The sequence below is a fragment of the Calidris pugnax genome, unplaced genomic scaffold, assembly GCF_001431845.1.
Source record: "Calidris pugnax isolate Ruff unplaced genomic scaffold, ASM143184v1 scaffold44, whole genome shotgun sequence".
Taxonomy (NCBI): domain Eukaryota; kingdom Metazoa; phylum Chordata; class Aves; order Charadriiformes; family Scolopacidae; genus Calidris; species Calidris pugnax.
The window spans coordinates 23,886,987-23,900,279 of NW_015094506.1; positions in this window are offsets into that span (position 1 = coordinate 23,886,987).

A 13,293-nucleotide genomic window follows, 5' to 3' on the forward strand; every position below is an offset into this window, starting at 1 on the left:
TTCATGGTGGCCTAATAGGGGCTTGGGCTCAATTGCAACAATGTGCTTAGGAAGAACTAAATCTCTGGTATTTCCTACAATGCGCTGAGCTGATCCAGACTGAAAGCAGACCCGAGGCACAGGACTGAAGATTTATAGGGGGAAAGAGGGGATGGGAATGGGAAAGTCTGGCTTTGAGAATGTGCTTACCCATGTGGCTAGACTTCTTGGTATATATATCAACAGAAGTGTTTAGGCACCTGTTCTATCTCTTTAGATACCTTCTTGACTTGGGTGCTTTATCCTCAGTCTGCATCTTAAGCTTGTGCTCCAGACAAGGCATGTTCTGGTGCTTCTCTCTGCTTCTGACGGCAGAAATCTGTATTCCAGTTTTTCTTTTTTTGCTAGCTGACACTAAAGTACAAATTATTTTAAAATATGACACATTAGAGATGGAAATATATATATGCTGTTCTTTCTCTGGGAGCTTAATGTAAACGCTGTAGATTATTCAAGCCTTTGTTTCAAAGAAAAAGCATGAAGTACCTCAAGAGATGGACAGTCAGTGTAGGTCAGACTCATACAGCTTGTTCAAGTACTGACAAAATTATTTTACAGTTGACATTTGGAATGACCTTCAACCTGTAATGTAATAAAAAGGATCATTTACTGACAGGCAGCCCTGTAAAATCAAATTCTTTCCTTTTGAATTTACAAGGATCTTCAAACAAACACATAAAACATCTTGCTATATTTTTTTTTCTCAGGTGGTGGTGCGGGAGCCCCTCTGCTCCTCTCTACCACCTGGACTACTGCATCCAGCTCTGGGGCCCCCAACAGAAGAAGGACATGAACCTGTTGGAGCAGGTCCAGAGGAGGGCCACAAAAATGATCAGAGGGCTGGAGCACCTCTCCTATGAAGACAGGCTGAAAGAGTTGGGATTGGTCAGACTGGAGAATAGAAGGCTCTGGGGAGACCTTATTGCAGCATTTCAGTACTTAAAGGAGGGGTCTAAAGGAAAGATGGGGACAAAATTTTTAGCAGGGCCTGTTGAGATAGGACAAAGGGTAATGGCTTTAAACTAAAAGAGAGTAGATTTAGACTAGATTTAGGAAGAATTTTTTTACAATGAGGGCGGAGAAACACTGGAACAGGTTGCCCAGAGAGGTGGTAGATGCCCCATCTCTGGAAACATTCAAGGTCAGGTTGGACGGGGCTCTGAGCAACCTGATCTAGTTGAAGATGTCCCTACTCATTGCAGGGGAGGTTGGACTAGATGACCTTCAAAGGTCCCTTACAACCCAAACCTATTCTATTCTATTCTATTCTATTCTATTCTATTCTATTCTATTCTATTCTATTCTACTCTATTCTAAAATCCAGAGGAGCAGCACACTGTTATCATTGTCCTGCTGCTCTTTTCTTTTCGTGTGTGTCCTACATGCAGCACATTTGGTAAATGGATCCATTGACCTCAAAAGTTGTGTACTACATAAAGAGAGTATGTGTTACTCTGGAAGAAAGGAGGGTATTACTGGACAGTAGGGTGAAAACTGTCCTTGCCCCACAATTGCCTGCAGTATTGACAGTTTAGGAGAGGAGTGAAATGGAAGAACAAAGTGTGACAGAACTTGCACTGGGACAGGGATGTCAGAGTGGAGGCCAGCTGAGTAAGCATATGCTGTTTCAGTGTGGAGAGGGTGAAGAGAAGGTTTGTATTCGGCTGTAATATATTGATGTTACATTGCTTAAAAAAAACCTACCAAATACCACCAACACCCCCAAATCTAACTCCAGGAAATTAATAAGGTGTATGGACCTTGTTTTTGAACAAGTGTCATCATAATTTCTCAAATTTATTTACATAAGGAATAAATTGGCTTATGCTTATCCATGTGTGTAATTTCCAGGTATACCATTAAGAAGTTTTGCTGGGCATGACTCCGACAACTGATTTAATAATTGTATAGTTGTGTTGCCAGACACTGAAATGGCTCTGGAACTATCTGCTGTGAATGATATTTAAATAAAGCTGCTAAAGTTTGTTTAACATGTCAGTCATGTCAAAGTCTATTTTGATACATTCTAAGTTTTTATAGAATTGACACATTTCCTTAAAAATAGCTCAAGAGGGATCATTATTATAGATTAATATAGATGAGTCCATGTGCCTATCATTCATGCTTCATAAAAATTCCATTTAATTTTTAAAATCTGTTCCTAAATTTTTATGATGCTATATAATCTTGGGTCAGGAAGGTTAAGTAACCATTGTAATGCAACAAAAACAGCTTCACAATACAAAGGGTTTAATTTAAGGGTGATCATTTAAATAATAGCTAATAAAATCAAACTCATTTTATGTACATTTTAAGAGCTAGAATTATCGAAGCTTAAAATATGATAGGATAATAAAGCAAAGCTCATTAATTTAGCACAGTAAAAATACATACAATCAAAAAAGGGCTGGTATAAGCACAAGCTTACAATAAGAGAAAAGTGATGAGCATTTAATCTTGCTCTCGCTGAAGTCTTCATAGAAATTCAGAGCAACTTCGGCTGGAGTCACAGCCCACTGGCAGAAGGCAAATCTGCTCTTCTCTCGCTGCTATCAGTCCTGCTTGTTTGGCTGTGCTGGAGGGATGTAAAGGATGGCATTCATGCTATTAGCTACTCTGTTTGCAAAAGAAGGGAGAAATAAGATGGGAGAGGTAACCCACTAACATGGAGCCTTAGGAACCAGGGTTTCATCAGCAAAGACTGATGGTCAGTCGGGCATGCTTCTGCACATTCCATAAATTTATAATCTGGTAGAAAAATGAGGAATCACCAGAATATTTAATGGAACATTTAAATTGCCAGAGGAAGTTCAGGTGTTTAAGTAGCTCTGTAAAGTAAATGGCCTCATTAATCTAAGTCTGTAACACACTAAGCTGTCCTTCCATTTTCTTTTGCTATGTTTCACGTAGAAGAAAACCTTGTGCATTTTGGAGTCCCATTTCAGCAAAATTTGAGAGATGGGTAGTAGTCTTCAAGCAATTCAGTTACAATAAGAAAAAATGCCTGGGAAAAAGAGAGAAAAACCACAAGTGCATCTCTCTGAAAAGCTGTCCTGTGGGATCACTCTTACATAAAAAAAAAAAGGAGAAAATGTGAAGATCCCCAGCATAGGAAAAGCTTCAATCAACCATGAGGTAAAATCCATAGGAAACGAGACTTCATTAGTTCCAGAGCTCACAGAACTTGTTATTATTCAGCTTGTTTAGCAACTTCAAATTTTAGACAACTCTTTTTCTTTGATATGTCACCTGAAGCTTAACAGGGTATTAGATCTCCTGCTTTTTATCTCTTTAAGGCTACAATGAAAACAAAAACCCCCTAAACCCGCTGTTCCCTAGGTGATTTTCTTTCTGTGTATATATGCAGATATGTGACAGGAGAGGAGGAAGGGAGAAAGAAGGGGAAGCATAAAAGGAAAACGTCCCTTTTCAAGCTTTGGTAAGGTGGTGTGTTACCTGGTCTGCGTTCTGCCTTCTGACATCTGGTGGCAACATCTCTCCATTACAGCGCTTGCTCTGAGTTTTTCAGAAACCTCCCCCGCCCACAGCTCTACGGACTTCTCTGACATTTGTGGGTGCTTAATGCCAGTGAAAACCAGGGCTCTTGTGGATAAGGAGGTAATTCTGGTGTCTGGCAGGGAACAGCAGACAGGCCATGAAGCTTAAAGTGGGAGGAAATGAAAAGAAGATTTATGTAGCAGGTTTATCGCTCCAGCAGCAGAAGCAGCATCTCTCCGCATCCCAGGCTCTGCCTTCTGTGCAGAGTGGAGACGTCTGAGGTACCTGCTTGGAAAAGCAATTTTTTTCCATGCTGAGCTCTGAGCCTGTTTCCAGTTGCCAAATCCCAGCACACCTGCCTGACACTGCAGACACTATGGATGTGTGTCCCCTGACCACAAGTAAAAAAAGCTCATTGTGCTCGTTGTCAATACTGAGTTTTGGGTCCAAAAGCACATACAGAAACGATTGGTCCTAAAATATATTTTTAGAAGAAGACCATAAGTGGTTAAGCATTGGTCAGAACGAAAATGTCAAAATTATTCTCATGACCATACAACATACCTCCCCAAGGACCTAGGGCTTCTGCAGTTATTGTTCACTGTCCTTGCCCTTATTTGGGCTGCGTTTCAGAAAATGAGCATTGCCTGCACCCAAGATCGAGTCAAGATGTTTATGTTATGTTTACCATACCCCATGGGTGAGAAAGAAATGGAAATTTGAACTGACTTGCTATGTGAGGCAATCTGGCAGGTGGTGAAGCTCTTCAGGTTGGCCAGGGTTGAGGCAGTCAGTCCCTCAGGAACAATATTTTGGCAGGATGATAGATGCCAGGCGGAGGCAGGTGGTGTGCAGGGAGTCAGGTGGTGACAGTTTTGTCCATCCGCGCGTGGCTGTTTAGCATGGGCAACTAGATACGAATTTCACCTCAGTCAGGTGAGGGTGGACTCAGTTCTAACAGCGGAGGGAAGCCCGCATGAAGTCTTCTGGGGCATCCCAGTTCTCTGCCATCACGTAGTCCATGCTCTGAATACGGCAAGTAAATCTAAAGGACCGCCAACTACAAATTTACTGTCTTCAAAGGAATCAGACAACAGCAGCCACAAAAGCAGAAAAAACTCAAAGGCACACATCCTTTAGCATTTCCTACCATGTATTTGATGAAGGAGGAAAAGCTTGAGAGGGAAGGCAGAGTTCATTCAGTCTGACTTCCTAGCCCTGCAGATCCTGAGATCTACATAGCAGTAATGCTCTCTAGGTACATATAGTTTACTTTTATATTTATACAAAGAGAAATTACTTATATTCAGACTGCTATGTCATTCATTAGCTCCACATGTGTAATCTCACTGAAAGGTATAGCTGCTCCAAATAGAAAATGGAACCATTTACATATATGGAATGGATTTCTCTCCTCTACTCAGTGCTCATGAGACCCCACCGGACTACTGTGTCCAGCTTTGGAGTCCTCAACACAGGAAGGACATGGATCTGTTGGAATAGGTCCAGCGGAGGGCCACGAAGATGATCAGAGGGATGGAGCACTTTTCCTGTGAGGACAGGCTGAGAGAGCTGGGGTTGTTCAGCCTGGAGAAGAGAAGGCTCCGGGGAGACCTTATAGCAGCCTTTCAATATCTGCAGGGAGCCTACAGGAGAGCTGGAGAGGGACTCTTTGTCAGGAAGTGTAGTGACAGGACAAGGGGTGACAGTTTTAAACTGGAAGAGGGGAGATGTAGATTAGATACTAGAAAGAAATTCTTTACAGTGAGGGTGGTGAGGCACTGGAACAGGTTGCCCAGGGCAGTTGTGGATGCCTCATCCCTGGAGGTGTCCAAGACCAGGCTGGATGGGGCTTTGAGCAACCCGGTCTAGTGGGAGGTGTCCCTGCCCATGGAAAGGGATTGGAACTAGATGATCTTTAAGGTCCCTTCCAGCCCAAACCATGCTATGATTTTTTTTCGATTCTGCATTAATCAGAGACATTTTTTCATGCTGAATTAACAGCTGCTTGTCCTCAGCCAAACCAAAATGCTCTTTAGTTCTCTTTTCTCAAAAAAAAAAAAAAAAAAAAAAAAAAGAAAACAAAACAATTTCCAAAGGGAAGCATCCAGCCGCTTTCTTCTGACACCCAGATAAAAAAAAAAAAAAAAAAAAAAGTGTTTCCTTTTGGTCTTGTTATTGAAAATATCTTGAAATCTGCAATTCAGAACATTTAAACATGATCATATTCTGTTCTTGTTTTAGTTTCCCTCCTCCTTCCTCCCTCCAGCTTCAGTCTGTTTTGGAATAAATACAGTAGATAATATTCTAAATAATGGTACTACTTCTGCTTTTGACTCTTGGAAAGCTCTACTTTTGCTGTACTCAATATGCAGAAAGATGGTATCAAAATACACCTCTTTGCCTTACTATTAAAACAGCACAAAATGCGAAGTCTGTAACAACCTTTAAGGCATCTTGTAATGTTCTTTAATCCATATACACAAGCCTAGTACATTCTTGAGTGCAATTCTCTTATTTTTCCTTCTGTTATTGAAACATAGGTGGTTAACATTCAGAGGAAGAAACACTTAAAATCAGAAAGAAATACTGAGGGACAGAACAACGTATTCCTATTTAATGTACTGTATCCTTCACTAAACTTCCTTACTAAAGTTTTGGTGACATTATTTGAAAGAGTGTGTTGTAACTATCAAACAGGCAAAGTATTATTTCTTTAAAAAAATAACCGAGGTAAATTCGCAGTGAGGTTTTTGTTGGTTTTTGGTTTTTTTTTTCAGCAAACAACATATCTGACAACCCCCTAATTTATCTCCCACCATAAGAGAACTGAGTTACTGGGCTAATAAGTTTTGACACTTTTTTTAACCAGAATTTGTGATGCCTGTTTTTAAAATGACACTACACAGATTAGAAAAAGCTATATCATGAGATAATAAATGGCACCATGAATCTCTACAGGGAAGTCTAATCCTTCTTGTAGATGAGAGCTGGAGTCTGCCAACACGTTGCCCTCGGTAAAGAGGTTCCAGAAAAGAATAAGTATGATTCGTTTTGTGAAATCAGCTTGATCCTTACTTACCTTTACTACTCTTGCTCTGCCTAACCTTCTGTTTTCACAAGGTCTCCTTTTCTCTAATATAATTTTATTATATAAACATAATTAATTCTTGAAAATGATTCAATACATAATTTTGGAAATAATTATATTTATTTTGAAATGGCATCAAAATCTCATTGGGTAAAGAGGTCTGCTTTTTATCCTATTTTGTCTGTAATTCAATTTTTAATGTAAAATTCAAACAAAATTAACATACATTTAACCAAGGATAAAACATTTCTTCATTTGTACCATGACTGCAAGAGCTGATACTGTTTGATACACAGGAAAATGGGAACTACCCTATTGTATCACATTGAGACAAATGCATGAACAAATGAGTTCTGTAATATGGTAACCCAAATTTAAGCCAGATGTGTGCAGACACTTTCTCTCTGCCTGCTACCCCTTTTTTTTCCCTCCTTTTTCCTGTCTCTGGATGCCTGATTTAATGATTGTTTCTATTTCCTGCTCTGAGTCCCACAGATGTGGGATTATTGGTGGGATTATTTTTTTGTTTAAAAGGAAAAATGGCTAATATTTTTTCCTGGGTATAGTTCGGGGCTTTTCCCAAGTCATGAATAATACTTCCTGTACCTCCAATAAGAAACCAGCACTACACTTAATATTCTTGTAATTTACACCCTTGTTGTGCAACAGAGCCCCATAGTCACCTCCAAATATTTGACCTACGGACTCTTCCTGTTTGTGTAATAAAGCACAGACCTGTTGCTTATTAAGTATATAATATAACCAAGCAAATTACTTGTTGAAAAGAAAATTAAGAATGATTACCAAAAGGTGGGGAGACTAAGTATTGGTCTACTTTCAATCTGAATTCTTCTGGTGGGCTTTTTTTCTGCTTTTCATATGGATTACAGCCTAGATTCAAAAAGAAATTTGGGAGCCACAGCCCAAAATACTGCAAAACCTAACTTTTTGGTATGTGCTTCACCCAGAGCAAGACTCAGAAGCTATGCCTGGCAGCACAGGGTCTCTAATGCGTAGAGAAAGTAAAGTGCCTTATGATGATATATAAAAGATCTAAAAAGCTCAGTAGTGACTTGTCAAGAGGTAGCAAATGAGAAATGAGGAGTGCAGATTTTTAAATCTTTCCCCTTTAGGGAGCTTAGGTGCTTTACAAAGTATTAGAAAGAAGCATTTTTATATTTCAAAATAGCTACAGTTCTCACAGCCTGGGGGATTTTGCTCTTTTTGATGAAATAGTGTAAGAAAAAAGATCTGTTCATATGATATTCTATGGGGTAGGTCAGACAAACAGCATTCATCCCAGGGTTTCTTCATCTTTTTTTAACTGCTTTGTTGGTGAGTTTGGGGGAGTAAAGTACCACCTGTGATAGGGGAAGATCAATAGAGACCACTTAAGCAAAGTGGACATACAGTAGTCTGTGGTACCAGGTGCATCCAAATTCCCTGAGGGAGTGGGCTGATGTCACTGTGGATCACTCTCTGTCATCTGCAGATGTTCTTGGTGACAGAAGAAGGTCCCAACTAATTAGAAAATGGCAAATATGCCTGTTTTCAACAAGGAAAGAAGAAGGATGTGGGGAACTATAGGTCAGTCTGCAGGAAGATTATGGAGAAAACTCTCTTGGAAGTCATTTCCACACATGAAGGACAAGAAGGTGATTTGAAATAGTCAATATGGATTTACTAAGGGCAACTTCTGCCTGACCAACCTGATTGCTTTCTACAATGAAATGACTGGCTGTGAGGAGAAGGGGAGAACAGTGGATGCTGTTTATCTTGACTCTAGTTAGGCTGTTGACATGGTCTAGCCAAACATTCCTGTAGCCAAACTGGGCAGGTGTAGGCTGGATGGATAGTTTATAAAATGGGTGCAAGTTGGTTGAACTGCAAGTCTTGAAGAGGTCACTGGTGTCATTTCTTGTTGTTCAGTACCGGAGCTCATACTGCTTACAGTCTTCACCAGCAGTCTAGATGACAGTCACTCCCAGCAGGTGACACCAAATGTGGGGGACAGTCAATACACTGTAGGGCAGGGCTGCTGCTCAGAAGGATCAAAACGGGCTGGAGAAGTGACCTCACAAAAATTTCATGCAGTTCAACAGAGGCAAAGGCAAGTCCAGCATCTGGGACAGAAGAACCCCAAGCAAGAGTACAAGCTTGGCACTGTCTGCCTAGAAAATGTCTTCACAGAAAAACGCCTGTAGATGCTGGTGCACAAGTTGAACTTAAGTCAGCAGCACATCCTAGCAGTGGTGAAGGATGACATACAAGAAAATTGAAAGCTCTGTTTCTTCAGCCCCCTTAAAGAAGGGAAAAGGGGGGTCTAACTGCTGTATTCAACTACTTGCAGATGGCTATGGGGAAGATGGAGCCAGAGGCTTCTCGGAAGTGCACAGCAAAGGGATGAGAGGAAATGGATACAGGAGGCAGAAAGAGAAATTCTAAGAAACGTGTTCAGATATAAGGAAGAAAATCCTTCACAATGAGGATGGTCAAGGGCTGGAAATGGGCCTGGTAGGTAGAATCTAAATCTTTGGAGATATTTGGAACCACTGGACACAGCTCTCAGCAGCTTGATCTAACTTTGAAGTCAGCCCCACCCATGACTAGGGTTTGGATCCTCAGCCCAACCAGACCTTCAGAGATCCCTTCCACCCCAATTTTCTGTCAGATCCCTGGCTTTCTCTCCTCCTGAATGAAAGGAACAAAGCCTTGCTCCCAAACTGACACTGAATATGTACATGTATCTGTTTTTTTCATCCTGGAAGATGGCATTATTCTATAAGCAGCATTAATGTTAGCATGCATAAGCAATCTATGAAATTTTTGACTTAGGGGAATAGTTTTAAATGGTAAAAAAAATCATCACACTGTTTATCTGAATCACTTATGTGTTGTAGAAAAGGAAGAATGGCTACTTCTGTTATATTTTGCAATTAGTTTTTCCATTTTATGTGGGAGTTTTGAAAGATCAGTGATGATTCCAGTATGATAGTTGAAAACCCTATTTCCTTCAGAATCCAATAACCAGCATGATTTTAATAAATGCCTGTGGGATACTTATTAAAGAACCCCAGAATAACTTTGCTCTGCTGCCTTTTCATTTTCCATCAGCTTTTCAGGAGTCAATTAACTTTATTTTTGTATGTGAATATTTGGAATATACCAGAGCTTTAAAGGAACTTTAAATTTGGTGGACTGGACTCTCACCTGTGATAAAAATATGAGTGGGTAGCTGTGTATCTGTACACACATTGTAAAGGGGACTTTTAGGCAGTGCTGCAGTGTTGGACTGTCTCAGGTCACAGAGTATCAGGAGAGGAAATGGCGCTAAGTTGCACCAGGGGAGGTTTAGTTTGGATATTAGGAACAATTTCTTCACCAAAAGGGTTATAAAACATCGGAACAGGCTGCCCAGGGAAGTGGTGGAATCAGCATCCCTGGAGGTATTTAAAAGACAGGTAGACGTGGTGCTTAGTTTAATGGTGGACTTGGCAGGTTAATGGTTGGACTTGATGATCTTAGAGGTCCCTTCCAACCTAGACGATTCTATGATAACCACAAATAATTTACAGCAGCTGACTTTTGCTTCCGCTATGCTTCCTCTTCCCTAGCCTTAGGGGATCGCAACAGACGAATGTTGTAGGATGCTGCTCTACCTCTCCTTACATGGAGGTAGTCCTGATGAGAGCTGTGGTCTGTGTCCCTGCTTATTTTAGTACCTGAAGCTCAATGTTAAGAGAGGTGGAAGATCCAAGTGAAAACCTAATCTTTATGTTCATAATGAGAAAGCAAGAACCCAACTGCTAACCTAACCATAACTGGCACTTTTAGTTAGTTAAGGTTAGTAACACAGTGGGTGATGGGAGGGGAGAAGTCTCTTGGGAAAGATAAAGGAACAAAATTGTTGGTAGACATTAGTGAACTCATCAATTCTTAGAGACAAAGTTTACATGTGGCTACCAAAATATAAATTTTATTTTTCTCTATTTAGCAGCTCAGAACATGCATGCCTCTAAGTAAAACCAGTGTTTAAAAAGATATACACCAGATCCAGATATATGCAACTGTTCAGAAAGAAGTTTTTATTTTCCTGATTTTTATGCTATGCTGTTCACCTTGAAATGGAAATGCTGAAGCTGTTCCAAACAGCATACCTGTTGCGAGTGCTAATGCCCATTTTAATGTTTTATGCTTTTCTTTTAGTGTATGGAAGAGTCCTACAAATTGATGAAAAGTAAGAAATAGTGACACTAGCTCAAAAATGAAGCAAGCTGAAGAAAGAAAGAGAGAACATTCATATAATAATTGTGTTTCTTAACTGTATTGTATTCTAAGGCCATGGTATTCAGCTGGGGATTTTCCAGTCTGAAAGATATAAATACAGGCGGTGTAGGACAAAGACTGCCAATCTGGTATTTCCAGAAAATGGTAAATTTATCATATCGTGCATGTGCAGCATGTGCAAATGCATCTTTAGAGATGAGTCAGGCTTACTAAGTAAGCATCTGTAAAAGCAGCTGCACTGTATAGGTGCAGCGTATCATGTCAGTTCTTCCCAGGAGTATTGACCATACTGTGAAGCACATAGAAAAGCTTCCTTTCTGCATGGTGTTACACAACCTGTGGATTTGTTCAGATTTTCAGATGCCAGGCAAAGCGATCTAGAAAAGGTGCACATGTGCAGCAGCATCATGCTGTAAATAATGATCACATTTTCCAAGATTTGCACAGGCAAAATTCTTGGGTTCCAGAACAGGTCAGCTTATCTATTGCTTTGTCTGCTGCTTTTTCTTCTGTTTTTTGCATGTGACTTGTTTGTATTGCTTTAACTGGGTCAGAATAATTCTGTGTCTTCAGATGTTTTTGCCTGATTTCTGTATCAGCAGGACACCAATATGAAACTACTAAGTATCCTCCGGTCTTACAATACACAGTCAACTTGAGCGCAATGATACATGCAGCTAATATAGGTATATGTGCTCCTATAATTACAAAGTCGACGTCTAAAGTGCAACAGCTGCTGTTGCTGCATTTTAGCTGCTGTAGTTGCATTTTCAGTGTGCTTTGACTGCTTTTAATCTGATAATGATACTTGTCGTCCTACACTGAACCATGTAACAGTAAAGGTTGCCTATTCCAGAACATATTCAGGATCCCCGGTCACTTTGCGTTGGTGGGGCAGGAGCATCCAACCCCCCTGGATCCACATTAGTTCGGGTCTACCTCGGTGTATTGAAAATACACTGCTGATAGCAGCATGGTCTTGGCTGTTTCAGTTCCCTCTGCATTATTTTTAGCAGCCTGCAAACATAGAAACACAGTTACTGACTAGGGAAATTGTGATGTTATTGTATCAGCTTCCAATGAATGAGATAAGACAACGTTTGTCTTTAGCACCAGCAGCCTTTTAATTTGGTTGCAGTCAGCAGCCAGGCAGTATGTGTACTGCAGAGCTTGCTGCAACAGTGATTGTGACAACCACGTACCGGGCTACTTTTAACTTGCCCTTTCCATAACAGCCTCTTTGTATCTCATCCTACAGCTGCATCTCTGTGTACAGGGCAGTCAACATTAAGCTTTGATTTTGCCTTTTTTTGACTGCATGAACATTTAGGTCTGTATTTGCTTTGAAAAAAAGACAACTTAAACATTCCACAGATCCTTACTTATATGGAAAAACTCTAGTGTGAACATTAACAACCAGGGAAGTGTTTTGCTTCTCTCTTGTTTCTCATGGAGTTGACTATCAACTTCATAGTAGATGTGACAGTTAAAGACTCAACAGAAGCTTCTTTTTGGAAAGCTAGCTATTACACTAGCTGGTACTAATTAAAAATAGGCAATGGATGACTAAGTATATCAGTACTTCTTAATGCTGCATCCCCATTTAACCTAGGAGTGGACAAGAATTCTAGGAGAAAAATTAACTCTATTTGATATCACTATAATGGACGAGGGGCCTTTCTCACCTTCTTTGGCTCCCTCCCCTCCACTTCTCTGCACCCCCTTTCGAACCTCACAAAACACACTGAAACAAAGGAGCAAGCTGTGCTTTTAGTTATCCTCACCCACCAACATTACCTGCTGCTCATCAACAGTCGTGGCAGACAACTGCGACCCACCGCCCGCCCTTAAGCCGAGGGAGAAGAGACCTTCAGGATCTGACCCGCAACACCTTCCCCTACCGCCTCCCAAGCGCAGGTGCTTGGGCCGAGCCGGCGGCCCCACCAACCCGGGGACCACCCGGGGATGCGGGGCCCGGCGGAGGCCGCGGCTTTCCCGCGCCGGAGCTGCGGTGCGTGCCTCCCTTCTCCCTCTGGAGGGAGACACAGTCCAGCTTTTGGCTGCCGGCGCCGCCGCGTCCCTCCTGCCCCAGCCCCCGCTCCCGCCCCCGCGGACCCAGGGGGGGCTGCCCGGCTCTGCCCGGCCCGGCGGCTCCCTCCCCCGCCGCCCCAGCCTCCCGCCGCAGGGGAAAGGTGTCGGGGTGGGGGGGTCCCGGTGGGAGAGGCGGCGGTGCCACACGCCCCCGCGGCGGGGCCGCCGGGGATCCGCGGGGATCTCCTCCTCTCCGCGGCCAGGTGTGCCTGTGCGGGAACTTCGCACCCCCCCGCCCCCGCCCCGCCGCTCGGGAAGGGGGGGGAGAGTAGCACCGCGTCGTGCCG